Genomic DNA, 14,585 nt, shown 5'->3' with positions numbered 1-14,585 from the left:
CATCTGCTGTCTCTTTGGAATAGCAATGAATGCAGCATCCTTAGGCTTGCCAAATGCACTTTAAGCTTATGAAATACTAGCTTTATGTCAAAAATAGGCTTTTTGGAGAAGCAGAACTCTGTAATCTGAAAAAAACAGAAGAGAATCGCAGCATATCAAGAAAAATTGCAGCTTAGCCCCAAAATTTGGATCTGACTTCCCTTTTTTAAGGTTTTGGAATGAGAATTTTTGTTGAAGCACAGTATAGTAAGAGAACTGATTGTGAACTTCAGGTTCTGGAAAAAAAACCAATCAGTCATGAATCAAGGTCTCAAAACATCCACATTCATTGCTGTCATTTCCCATCCTCCAGAGAGAAAGGCTCCTCAATGACTGGCCGAGGTCTAGACAAGGGGTCTGGACTGTGTATGCATTGGTCCCCATTTCCTGTAGGGTTCCATCATCCCTACTGATACCAGAAAGAGCCCCAAAGGCACAGGGAAGTGAAGGGAATGCCAAGTGCTCTGGCAGCTGCTGGGGAAGGCCACAACCCCATTTACTGCCATTATCCCGATGCATCATGGCTGGGCCCATCCCTGCCTGGCTCCCAAGTGACAGAGGGTTTATTACTCTTCCAGGCTCCATCCACGACCATTATTGCAACAAAATAAAATGTAATCACATTTACATAGGATTTTCAACCGTCAGTAAGAAACCATTCAGTCTTCACTCGCAGACATCAGCTTCCTCCCAGTCTCCCATCCCACCCTCCAGCCCACAGCTGACTGGCACATCCTGCCCTTTGTCTACAGCCATTCACAGAAAACTTCAAAGAAATCCTTCTTAAAAGCATCCTCCTGACCATCCTGCCCTGCTGCTCTCCCAGGGGGGCACAGGATAACAGCAATTGAAGGTTTGCTTCCTTTGTGCTGTGCTGCTGATCACCTCGACACCATTAATCACCAGCTTGGGTACCACGGGGCACTGGACCAGCACAGCACACACTGAGGATTTGTGGCTTCTGTCAGTGGTACAAATATTACAGAAGGAATTACAGGAGCTCCAGGGGAATCACAGGCCTTTCTTCAGATGCTGAAAGCATTTATAGGCTTCTCCCCTCAGAGCAGTGTTATGAATGGCTGTGCATAGTTAGGCTAATGGCTGGGAAAAATCCAATACCTGCTAAACGCCTGAGTTAAGGATGGCAGAAGAGGTCTTGTCTACAAACTTTTTGCTGTGAGGCATGACTTGAATTGCATTGCTTTTACTCTTTCCTTTCCCTGCTTGTGTAGATCTTTCTCATCAGCAGGAGCAAACCAAAAGTATTTGCTTAAACACTAACGCTTAACAAACACTGAACTGCAACAAATCAGATTTGAGGCACTTTAGCAGGTTTAACCCTTTTTTTATGACCTGTGAGATAACAAATGCTTCACTTTTACCTTCCTTTTACCTGTCCCTCCTCTCCAGCTCCCTGCAAGGTGCTGCAGTGGGTGATCACTGCCCTGTGTCCTATCTCTCCCCATCAGAGAGGCTGAGGTTGCAGGTAGAAGTAGCTCTCCCTCATGGTTTGTTTTCTCAAGTGCTGAATGTTCTCTTTCATAAACAGCCTTGTCATTTTGCTGACCTTTTTATGCACGACACTAATAGATCTTGTGTTCACCAACCCCCACAGAAGATCAAGCAATAAAATCTTATTTTCTCAGGAAATGGTATCACTTGCGTATCTTAATGAAAATGCTGTGGTTTGTTGTTTTACACTGCACTGTGAGTACCCAGATCAAAGAATTAACACGAGATTCAAGATTACATCTAGCTTTGTAAGCAAGAGATGTAGTCTTTGTCTTTGATATGCAAACAAAGAATCATTAAATAAATTTGATAGCATCAAGCTAGTTAGAGGCTTCAAATACAAATTGAGCAACCACTTGGTAGCTGGAGACAAGCATTTTGATAGAGCAACACTAAAAAGATAAATAAATCCCAACTTAAAACTTTGGAATTAATTCAAATACAGATCAGAAAGTCTCAGCAGCTGTGTGTGTGTCAGTGTTTTCTCTCCAGACATGTTACTTCAGGAAAATGAAAGTGAAGTTGATGAGATTATTTTTCATATCAGCAACAAGTTTTAATGATAGTTGCAGAACTATCATTATTTGTGGATGGACGGTGTTCAACTCCACTGGCTTCATCTTAAACAGAGGAAAAGGGTTGAGACAAGCATTTGAGGTGGCCTAGAGAGAGTGTATCAGCTCTCCTTTTTGTAACCTGTTAGTCATTTAGGAGATATCTATAGAATACCACGAGCTCAGCTGATTTGGATACTTAGAAAATAGGATTTGTTGTAGGAAAAATAAAATTATGACTGCTGCTCAGTAGCTGCACTGTGTAAGGAGAAAAAGTTTCTCTATCAGTGAGTGAATAAAACCTGCTTTGAGCTCCAAGTTATTTCTGCTTTTCCATTTTGGAATGTTACCATTGGCCATGGATGAAAGCAAGATTGTTGAAGTACTTATACAAGTAACTAACTGCAGCCTGCTGGTGCTAGAGATGCCTTCTCCCGGATGCCTCCCATCCAAAGCACCCTCATGGCACAGCTGGAGCAGGTCAGTGACCCACAGAGCTGCTCCCCAAGTGCAAAGTCACCTTATACCTACCAATAGAGCTTGCACCCCAAAGGTGGGAACCCCCAGACAGCACAACGAGCTTCTGGAAGAGCTCCAGAAAGGGACACCCACCTGGGAAGCTGTCAAGTCAAAAACCTTCTCCCAGTCCTGATGTTACCAATGAATTTGCAACCCCTCCAGAGCAGCTCCCAAAACAGCTGGCAGGTCTCCAGATTTAGGACCCACTCATTCCAGAGACAGAGGTGAGCTTCCCCCCAGGCTGGTACCTGGCCCAGGGATGTGTGTCAGACTGTTGTTGCATTTATTTAGCATCTCAGGGGCTTTGCCCAGGCAGCTGCAGGTACAAGGCTTAGCAAATTAAAGAGCAATAGGGACACATCACACCCACTCAAAGGAGGATTTTTTCAGGGCAGTTACAGCAAATCAGAACAGTTTTAGATTAAGTCCCAGGAATAAAAGAGTGTTCAGACTACTGCAGCTACACAAGCTGGCATGCAGTTGAGGCTGTAATCTATGGGTTTTTTTTTTCATTTTTAAAGACACAAATAAGCTTTTGTTGTTTCAAAAGGGAGATATGGAGAAGAGGGGAAACTGTCACCACAATATGGTAACCCATTCTGCTCCGAGATTTTTATGCACAAAAGCCACCAGAGCTCAGAGGACGATTTACAAGAAGTCTGTACCTGCTTCTGTGTCCAGACCCTGCATAAAAAAGGCGAGTTCATCCCAGGCCAGTGGGACAGAATGCACAATTATTCCCCCAGTTCAGGGCAGTGAGAGGCCGGGGTGTTACAGACTTGAAAGACAAACAGAAGCAAAGTGCTTTGACAGAAAAGAAAGCACAGTCTAACCCCCCTCCAAACCCAAGCACTGCAGGAACCATCGAGTGCTGTTTTCCCTGGGCAGACTGAGGTAGCAGTATTTCTGTTTAACACAGCCCTTTATAGCATGCAGGACTTAGGACCCTCAATTGCTCCTTCTGCACAGTTGGAGAAAAAAACACACATTGGCTCAGGGATACGTGTTGTGAGTGGCCCATGAGCAGCAGTCAAAACCCTGGGCTTTGCCACCACTTTGTGTTTAATGAGCTTTAGAAAATATCAGTGGCAGAGCCAAGGCAGATAATTCATCAAACTCAACTGCAGCCAAATATACGTTCACACACTTAGTGCAATACATTATGGGAAAGGCTACACGCTCCTTTTAATGTCCATATCATCACCAGTCCAGAATTAATGTTCATGCCAACAACATTAATTACCCTCACTTTGATTTCTCACAGGGATATGGCTCCAGCAGCACTGAAGCCCTGCAGTCCTTTCTTGCAGCACCACTTTTCTTGAGCCCAGGAAAAACTGTGATAATCAATATTGATTGATCGCTGCGCTCAGTCCCACTGCAGCTTCTAAATCAGCAAAAGCACTTCATCAGATAATGCATCTGTTTAAATTTACCAAAGAATAGGCAGTTACACATTGGCTTCAGGGTCCAGACATGCAAGAGTGCACTGACGACTCCTGGAATAGATGGGAATAATTAAATGCCTAAAAACACAATGCAGACAGGAGTGCTGACACAGGTTTGACATTGCTGGCTGAACAAAAAGCTGAGGAGCATGGATTAAACTCCCTTCAAACTGCTGGACTTCTGCCTGCCCCATCATCCATGGCCATGAGCCAACTCCCAGATGTGGTTGCAGCACCAGGGTTGGGCTTCTGGAAGTAGAGGCAGCGTGTTCATTTTCACGGGGGTGATGTGGATTTAAAGCCTCTTTCTGCTTGAGACATGACACAAAGCTCTGATTTCCCACCTCCCACAAAAGGTCTCTAAACAAAAAAGCCCCAGGGATGCTCTAAGCCCACGTGCCTGGATAAACATTTCAGGTGGAACAAGTGGGAGCACACCGGGTCTCTCCATCCCGTCAGGGTTTCAGCCACCCCAGAATATCTGTTCATCAGTGCTACAGCTTAGCAATAGAAACTTGGGTACAAAACAGAGTTTCATCACAGAAATTAAGGCAACCACAGTTGAGGGAGACAGGAATTAAGGGTAGCAGGACCCATGAACATTTCCTTGTGGGCACCTGATCTCAAGTGTCAGTGACACCTCAAAAAAAAAAAAATAAGTTCCCCAATCATGTAGAAATCTGTACATGCATTTCATTTAGACTGAAATATTTATTTCTATTGATTTCCCTTGAAAACCAGCCCCAGAAACCTCCCCAACTTTTGAAAATTGTGAGAAAACTTGTTCTCTATAGACATAAAGACCTTCAGGCTGTGTTTGCCAGGCTATTTTGAGAAAAAGCTATTTTCCAGTCACACTATCCCGAATTCTGCCATTATGTATAATCAGGATGGTGGTCAAGTGTGTTGAAAAGAGGAGTTCAAATTTATAGCACCCATGTGCAACATGGGCTCATGAAAAAGTACTAAATCATTTCTCAGAAAAATAAATAGAGTTCCTAAGAGCCACACAAGGCCATGCTTAAACTGTATTTTATTAGTAAAAATCTAAAGTGGGCTAAAAAATAAAAAAAAAAATACAGCCTGCCTATTTTCCCTTGGCAATTGCCTCTATATTTGATTGCAACTTGGGAAGGATAAATAGCACTTACTTCATCAGGGAACATCATTTTCTCTGGTAGCCAGGGAAGCTGCCTATTCTCAGCTGGTCTGCACCCATATATCTTCAGTGAAATCTGTGGAGCCCTCCAGTCCACAGTCCTGGGATCTGCACTTTCAAGGGCATAAACTTGACACCATATAAATATTATAAGCTTTTCTTACACTTTGCAGCTCAGAATTGATTCATTCTAGAGTACAGTTTCAGGGCTGAGTGTAACATAACTCATCTCCAGCTGGCATTTTCTCTGTGAATAACACACCAAACATCCCTACACCCACTGATGAAACCTCTAAGAAAATTATAACAACTGTTTTATTTGCTCATGCCATCACAATCCTACTTGTGATTTACCCTCAGACTTTGTCCACTCCAATAAAATAGCTTTACCAATTCTTTGCCCTCTTCTCTCTCCACTGACTCAGTTTTATTTCACCAGCTATTGCTTGAACCAAAAGTTGGTGCAGTCTGAAGCATACTATTACCTGTCTGGGCTTAAACATCAGCACTAGTCTGAATGCAGGTTTAACAAGAATATAGTTTTGGATCCTCCAAAACAAAGGTCACCTGCTACAAGTCTCTAAAAGAACAGGTAAATCCTTTGATATTTCTGAATAACTGGTTCTACAGTTAAAATGTGAAACTTGAAATTTATTGTTTGTCAACTGATCAGCCTGGTTGGCTTAAAACAAATAATAAATGACTATTTACAACATAAAGCAGAATTCAGCTTACCCTACGAAAAGGCAAGTTCCATAAACACCAGCAAGATGTCAGTGGAATGACACAATATTGCCAGGGAATTTGAGCTTTTCCTGTAATAATTATCAAATCACATGTATGGATTCCAATAGCCTTCTTCAACCTACCCCTACACAGAGAGTCTGCTACTCCTCACTGGTCTTCCACATTTTTCAACGCTTAACTGACATTAAAGTTAAGCTTTTCAAAAGCAGGATCACCTATTTGGGGAATTCACTTGCACTTCAGAGCTCATCCTTAAGGATGCATTGTACTGGAAGGCATTCTTGGCTAAGTGTTGAAATTTCTCCACCAAGTGTCCCTATTTCACATTAAATCAGATCTTAATAACTCGATTTTTAACATATTGAGTTATTTTCAAGGCAAAACATCAAAACACTTTAAGTTTCCTCCATTCACCATATTCCTAAAGGATCATTCTGTGTGGACACAACCCCTAGAGTTGTTTTCTTCCAATTCTTGTCTAATTTTTGGAGCTAATTTCTTCCAAATCCCCATGAATCCCTTACTCCAATGTCGTCTAGCACATGTGGAAATATGGATTTAGTGCAGGCTGTGCAAGTCTTCTTCACATGCCACTCACAGACTATTTTACTGCACTTAGTAGTTCATCTCACTGTGACAGATCTTCTTTCACAGAGGAGTAGGGACCACTAGACACCAAAGCAGAATCTGTTCTAACAACTTCTTAGAAATGTTGCACTTATCTTTTGCATCACTTTTGTCACGAGCAAGAGTTCTGTCACAAGAGATTCTGGCCCTGAGTGTTCTCCAGGAGGCAATGGAATAACTGTGATCCCTCCACTCAGATCTCACAAGAGGGACCCTCTAAGAAGTTGCCTGCATCTTCTCTTGCCATTCCTTTTCAGTCCTACCCCTCTCCTTTTCTCTGAAATAGTTTCCTTTTAATTCAAAATTTCTCCCTGGTCTTTCAGAGACTGTTTCTGGCATCTACTCTTGTCATCTGGATCCGCATGGAAGGAAACCCTCCATCCAAGGAGAGTCCTTGGCCCACAGGAGACACCTCCCTTCCTGCTCCTCATGGGGCTGGACACACTCCAGGAGAGGACCCAGTGGCACCAAGCACCACAAGGCACTCATTCCACAATTTACCCTTTCATGTATCTTTTCCTTGTCTTTATCAAGGAAGAACAGAGAGAGTTTCTGCTGAAATGAGAGTTCCTCCTCCATCTTTGGGGATGATGGAAACTCTAAACATACTGTCAAACAGCAAAGGCCAGCCTGCTTTTTAAAATGTAATTTTTAATGCCTTAAATGAGGTGTGAATTGTAGAAGTTCATATACAGGTGCATGTCCAAGTCCCTATTCTATGGCTATGTACTTTATAAAGGTCATAGCCTGCAGAATATTTTTTTTTCAGAGTTTGGCTTTGCTTCCTCCTAAGGGATCAATAAAGTAACTCAGATTTCCTTTCTATTTTAACTGTGTTGTTGAGAGTATCTTATCCTAGGCAATGAACTGCTGGCACTATGTTTTTTTATTGCCTATAACCTTTAAAAGAAGAGATAATTCATACACCACCTAGAAAACAAGCGGTAATAAAACGCAACACCAGAAGAACAGCACAAAATAAAACTTCCAGCAGAGCCTCCTCTTTCAAGAGTCTTCATGAACTTTCTTTTTTTCTCTCCACACCACTAAGTTCAGAATGAGAACACACTATCTCAGATCATGACTGGCTTTGGGATCACCACCACAGGAATTCAGTGACACCAGCTCAGTGCATAGAATTAGGGATAGTTTGGGAAAGTCAAAACAGCCTCATTGGAGGTGATTGGTTTGATGACAGAGCAGCCTTGCAATGCAGGTCTCACGCCCCTGATTGCAACAGAGAGGCTGCTGCAGGAATGCCTTGGTGGCAATAGTTTTCTTCCCTTTCTAGCTTGATTTTGAGCGCAGACATCAGGCAGCCAGGAAAAAAAAAAGAAGAGAGAAAGGAGTGTCACAAAGCAAACCTACTACTGAAGCAGAAATTCACTTTAATCCCATTCCCAACGATGACTCATGTTCTTCAGCGGAACTTGAAAGTCAAGGTTCTACCCTTTAAAGTCTTCGTCTTCTCACAGCATTAGTCTCAGTGATTTTCCATGTAAACAGGGAAGTTTTAATTACATAATGGGTGCTTCTGCTGTTTTCACAAGAATTCCTTTATTCAGATTAAAGGAAGCTGTTCTTATCCAAAGGTCAGATTATTGAATAAGGTGAGTTACTGTTCAGAACAAGTGAAGAAACACAGCAGTATGTGTTAATTCAGTGCCATAATCCACAGCTCCAGGTAATGCTTGAAATACTCCCTTAACCCTGGCCAGATTTAGAAAACGTGGGCAAGCATGGTGCTTGATTTATAGATACCTGTGCAAACCTGCAGCAGAAGCTCTGCTTATGCCTGCTCTGAGGCACTGACATCCCATTAGCACCAACAGCCACACTGCTAACCTTCCCATTGCTAGGAAAAGTGAAAAACATGTACCCCCAGGACTGATTTGCTGCCTTATACAGAGCTGAGGATAAATCTTGGTGGGAATTGTGGTGGAGTCTTCCCTGGAAAAGCTCTCACCATGTGTCTATGCCCTGTGAAGAGCCTGGTGAGTTATTTTAGGGCTTTAAAATGTAGGGATTTTTTCCTTTCCTTTACCCTTTTCTTAATTCTGGAGGTTTTTTTGCTAGTATGAATGGAAATAAAATAGTTTATATTCAAATATAAGCATCTGCAATTTTCTGAGCAGCTCTGTTTTGTTGTTCCTTACTGGGGCTATTGCAGTACAAGAGAGAGAGAGAAAGTTCCAAATAGTCTGTAGCTACTTGTTTCTTTTAGGTTTTTATTTTGTTTCTCCCATGTATGTATTTTTTCTTCAAAAATGAAAGAACTATTATATGCTTTTCCCATGCTGTTTACCTGTACTATATAACAATTGAATTCATGTTCTAATCTTGATCAAACTTCCCAGAATTATTTACCCCATAATACTTATCTCAGGGAAAGAAATCCTGTGGGACATGTTGTGCAGAGCTGCTGAACCACCTTCTGCAGATGTATTTTAGTTTAAGTTAATTAATATTTGCTCATATCTGTTATTTTACTTCTTCATGTATCAACTGAGTACCCACGACATGGCACCAGGTGGTGCTTATTGGGGTCTTTAAAAAGCCATTGATAAACCCACCTATGAAAATGTTTTGCAAATTAAAGCAGGCACAAGGTGTAAGTTAATGAGCTGTGATGGCCTAAAGAGTAACAGAGTAAGAAATGCATCTTCTCCTGAAGTCTGGTGGAGCTGCCTCAGCTTGTTGAGGTGATATGTGGACACTGTGAGCCACCCCAAGAGGGAAATGGCACTAAGGCAGGCTACCTCTAAAGAAAATCAGGGGAGCAAGTAGAAAATAAAAAAAACCCTGAAATTTATTGTAGAATTCAAGGTAACCTTCCTTATTACACAAATATTTAGTGCATGTTGTTGGCTGTTCTGTTGTACAAGAAAACAAACGCATGTTGGCATTGCTGTAGGCAGCTTAATGAAACTCCTCAGGGCCTGGCAGCTTTAATAGCAGAAAGAAGAGGGTGTCATACCTTAAAATGAAATCTAATCTAGCCTGACATGGTGGATTGTTTACCTCTGACCTCCCCACAGCCAAAATCCTTTTAAAGACATGAAGAGGCTTTGGCTCATTAAGATGAGCAGCAGCAGCAGACCAGCTTAAGCTGTTTTGCTTGAGAAAGTTGATAAATGACTGTTGTCATGAAAGGTGGAGAAGAGAGAATTTGGGCAGCAGTGCTGGGTTACTGGGGAAGGTGAGTCTTACTTTCCAAAAAAGGGGGAGTCTCCCTTGTTTTACACTCAAAGTGAGCTGAGATTATATTTCTCTCTTCAAGTTTCTGGAAAAGCTCAGACTGGCTTTAGGCCCCTCAGTTTTGGGTGCTGAGGATGGTCCTACATGGCCTTGCACTGCAGGGTGTCCAGGTGAATGGAATGGGAATGATCACACAGCCACAGTAATCCACTGGGAACATTGGAATGGTCTCTGGTCAGTTTAGTCAAGGAAGGCCTGCAAGGAGATATATTGGCAAATACGTAAAGGCAAACAGTAAAGAGGAAGGGAATAAATATTCACGACTAGAGGAGAAAGCAATAAACATAAAGGATGCAACACAGGAATCAAACAAAGTTGTCCAGTAAAAAGGATAGTTAATCACTAGAAGGACTTTATCCTTGAACAGCAGGTGAGTGAGCATCAGCTGAGCTGTGAGGCTGTTCCCACTGGTGCACAGGAGTGACCAAGGCTCATGGAATAGTTTGGGTGGGAAGAGACCTCCAGAGATCATCTAGTCTGACACCCCTGCAGTGAGCAGAGATAATGCCCACTGGCATTAATGCAAATCCCCAGCAAGGAAGGGAATGCTCAAATTGTCATCTCGCCATCAATTGATTGTCATCAATTTTGGGGGGCCGATGCCACCTCAAACCTTCACATTGCCCTTGAAGTTCCCTCTTCATGGAGTGTCCCTGCAGAGGATAAGCTCAACAGCCTCTCCAGGTCCCATCTGGCTCCATTTGCTGTACCCCCTTATCCATGATTTATCAGCTGTGTTCCTGGAGTGGCTGGCAGGGGAAGCGTGTTCCCTGCTATCTGCCTGCCCTGCCAGCTGCTCCTGGTGGGTGAGGGATGCCCATGGAATGTCTCACAGCTTGCCTGGAGCTGCTGCTGGCACCATCCCAGGTGCAGCGAGCCTCGCGTGCTGCCAGGGCCAGCTTTTGGCTGGCAGAGTGAAATAACTTCTGTCATCTCTTCCACAAAAGAACCAACTCTCCTCCTGCGTGCAGAGAAGCAGAGAATCCTGGTGAGACTGTGGGAAGGTTCACTCCTCTGTTAGAGAATGGATGTTTAATTATCCTGTGTGCAGTATAGGACGATGCTGGGGCTTGTCCCCAGTCCTCTGATGAAGAGAATCCCAGCAGCTCCTCCTGGCACTGCTCACCTGTGTCATCTGAGCAGCCCTGTGTCCCTCAGTGGGGTGAAGTCCATTCCTGTAAGGAAAAAAGGCATCCAAAATAAACACAGACCACTTTGACTTTGCTAGCAGAGCCCTTCTACCAGCCCCTTGTAGTATCCCTGAGCAGGACCAAGTGGAAGGTGTCCTTGCCCACAGCAGAGGGGTTGGAATGGGATGATACTTAAGATCACCTCCAAACTAAACCATTCAAGATTCCACAAACTTGATCACATCTCTCAGCTGGTGCTCTGTGGTCTTCCCAGCCATGTGTGGCCCCTTCATCCCCTGCCTACAGTCACTGCCCCCCTCAGCCAGGGGCTCTCTGCTGGTTAAAACCCTTACCCTGGAAACCTGGAGATGTTCAGAAGTCTGATACACCTATATTGCAAACCCTGACTGAAACGGTTGTGTTTCAGATAACAAAGTTAAAAAATGTCAGGATTTAATGCTTTTCATTGTGGGCAGCTGCTAATTACAGGGCCAGGTGTTAGGTTTTTTTCTACCAATGCTGTGTTTAATTCATCTAATTTAAAAGAAGTTGTTACAGTGACAAGCATTAGACTGTTTCAGAATTAGCTGCTACCTGGGCAGCCTGTAACAAAGTATAAGGCACTTACTTGTAAAACTTCAGAAGAGAACGTGTTTTAACTATATTTTAGGCATTGAGAGAAGACTCTAGATGCTCACTTCTTTTTGCCTCAGGAAAAATAAGGCCATAATAAAAATTTGCCACCTTTTTTAGTGCAATGGCTCACTTTGGAAAATTTCAAAACTCTGGATTTACTCCAGACTCTTTGCTGGAATAGGTTGTGACTTGTTTTAATCATAAGCAAAAATCTGAAAAGTCTCCCAGGTGTAAAATTGTATAGTCAAAACTGTAGGAATTTTATGCCTTTGTAAGTGCCCTGAGTGCATCAGAATGCCAAATAATGCTGATTTGGACTGTGTATGCAGATCATTTTACTCCTTTTCACAGTTGCCAAATACAAAACAAATAGCTGCTGATTTCAGTGTTGTATGTATTCAAAACTTCAGTAACCAAGATGAAAAAATACATGATATCTTTAGAAATCAGAGTCACAGAAAGCACCTGCTCCAAAAACACACACTCAAAGGAAATTAAGGTGCTCCTAGAAGATTTCCATAACACTCATGGCTCCTGTGAGTCACTTGACTGACTTCTTTACCTTGTTATCCCACTCTCTGCAAATAAAGTGTTTACTTATGTGTAATTAACAGTACAAAGTTGTAAAGTTATATATCAGCAGAAATATCTTCATCTTCCTGGTGGCTGAAGATTGCTGCAGCCTGTAGTATATAAATAAAACCAGTTTTTTGCTGCTGTTCATAGATGTAGCCTAAGCTTCAAGCAGGCATGCTCGGAATATGAGGCAGTGTGTAAATCTCCCCTTCTCATTTCATTGCTGCACCACAGAAATCTGGGAAATATTTAATTTAAAAAGCAAGTGTCCAGACACTTATATGTAACATATACTGCTTAAAAAGAAAACAAAAGAAAAGCAAACAAAAAACAACAAAAACCCAAACAAAAAACCAAACAAACAAAAACCCAAACAACAAAACAAAAAAACCACAACAAACTGTTTGTGTTTTATGATATTGCTAGTTTGAGAAAATTCTCTTATTACTTCATGAAAACTTTAGGAACATGATTCCAAGAGAGCAGCTCAAGAGATGTGTGTGTTTAGTGTTTTTTCTGATGGTTGTGTTTGTGCTGAATTATATAGAGAGATCTGGCACAGGTATGATAATAGCTTTGCTAATTTAATGTAGAGCACTTATGAAGCTTTAAAAAAAATTAGAATTGTGACATAATTTAGGTCTTCATGTTGTTTGGATGATTTGCTGCTAGATAGAACCATCTCTCTATATCACAGGTGGCTTTTGCTGCCCACAGGCTGCTGCCAGCTCTTGGGAACCTCATTTATGCACCACCTATGGTAACATTAAGCTACTTATTCACCCTCTGTTGTGAGATTTTCTGTTTCTCATATGGCTCATAGTTAGTTAGGGTGGGTAATCAATAATTTCCATGTACAGTTTCTTCTTGCCTTTTGTATCATGTGCTGAAATTAATCAATAATTTTCATTTGCAGCTGCCTCAACAAGTTAACAACATCACACGTATTATAAACAGCAAATTTCTTTTCAATAGATAGGCTCTGAATACCAATTTTTCATTAGTATAATTGACAAAATTCTACTGTACTTGGCAGCATATATCTGAAAATTATGTAGAAATGAATGTGCTTTTTAATTAATTCGCATTCTAGTGGGAAAGTTTTAAAATGATAGATGCATGAAACATCTATATTTGGAACAAATAAAAGGCTAAGAAAGAAGACAGATGAAGAATACTGTCCAAACCCTATGAGGGATCTGAACTGAGTTGTGGCCATTTTAACAATCTTTTATATAACAGAAAACCCTTTTCCTACTAATTTCTGGAAGATATGAATGGGTTTTTTTTTCAGCTGTGGCTCATAAAATACAAATTCACGTTGCCAGACTTGGCTACAGTTGGTTTTGATGATGATTTCCTTACTGTATGGAAATTGTGCAGTTTAATCTCATCTAGACTATAGCTTGTGTTTGAAGATTTTTCAGTAAAAGAATCTGAAGCCAGCTCAGCTCACAGTTATGACATTGTTCCTTTTACGACAGGGGCCCAACCAGATGTGCTCTACTGCAGCACAGGGCAGCCCTCCCCAAAACCATTAGCTTCCCAATCCTTTTCCATCTGCCAACAAACTGTCTTTGCTTGTTGCTTTGATTCTCTTTGATTATTTGTGTTATCCAAATGAACGTTCGAATGCTGTTCTCACAATTTTTTTTGCATTACAATATCAATGGGAATCCTTTTGCCTGGATGTGGCTGATTTCCCAGCACAAGCCTCCTGGCATTCACAGTTCTCCTTTAGCCTTTCCCCCCAAGGAGGTGTTTCTTTTCCACCAACAGCTATGAATGCCAGTAGGATGGGGAGTTCCAACTCTTTCCATTTGTTTTTAGCATCAGAGTGATGGATCCGTTCCATTATCCCCAAGGATAATGGGGAATGTGAAATACAGGGGAACTAACGTTAGACAATTTTGCAAAGTTTTCTCTGTAACAGGAGTTCTCTGATGCCATTCCAATTTTTCAATATATTCCAAAGGGACAATATATGATCTACCAAAATATGAAGAATAAGTGAATCTCTTATGGTACAAATCAGGAAAACTTTGATCCACTGAGCTCTACAAGCATTTGCACGTGGTTATATCCTTCTGATTTTTGGGTTTAAATAATGGTCTCAAAATATAACCTACAAAGTGAACTTGGAGATCAGGCTGGGGTCTCAAGTTGCAGAGTGATCTAAGGAGAAAATATGCCTTAATGGCCACAGAATTCTTAGTGTGAAAATAAATTTAAAAAGTAAAATAAAATGAAAAATTAAAAAAAAAAATTTAAAAGAGTTCTGCTTTCATTTAGCTAATAATGATTTTAAGGCCCATTTTGGAATTGGCTTGTTTTCCTGATTTTTTTTACATGTTGGGTGTCTTTTTTGGACTGCTCTTGA

The sequence above is a fragment of the Manacus vitellinus genome, unplaced genomic scaffold, assembly GCF_001715985.3.
Source record: "Manacus vitellinus isolate BGI_N305 unplaced genomic scaffold, ASM171598v3 scaffold_40_pilon, whole genome shotgun sequence".
Classification (NCBI taxonomy): domain Eukaryota; kingdom Metazoa; phylum Chordata; class Aves; order Passeriformes; family Pipridae; genus Manacus; species Manacus vitellinus.
This window is presented reverse-complemented; position numbering follows the sequence as displayed.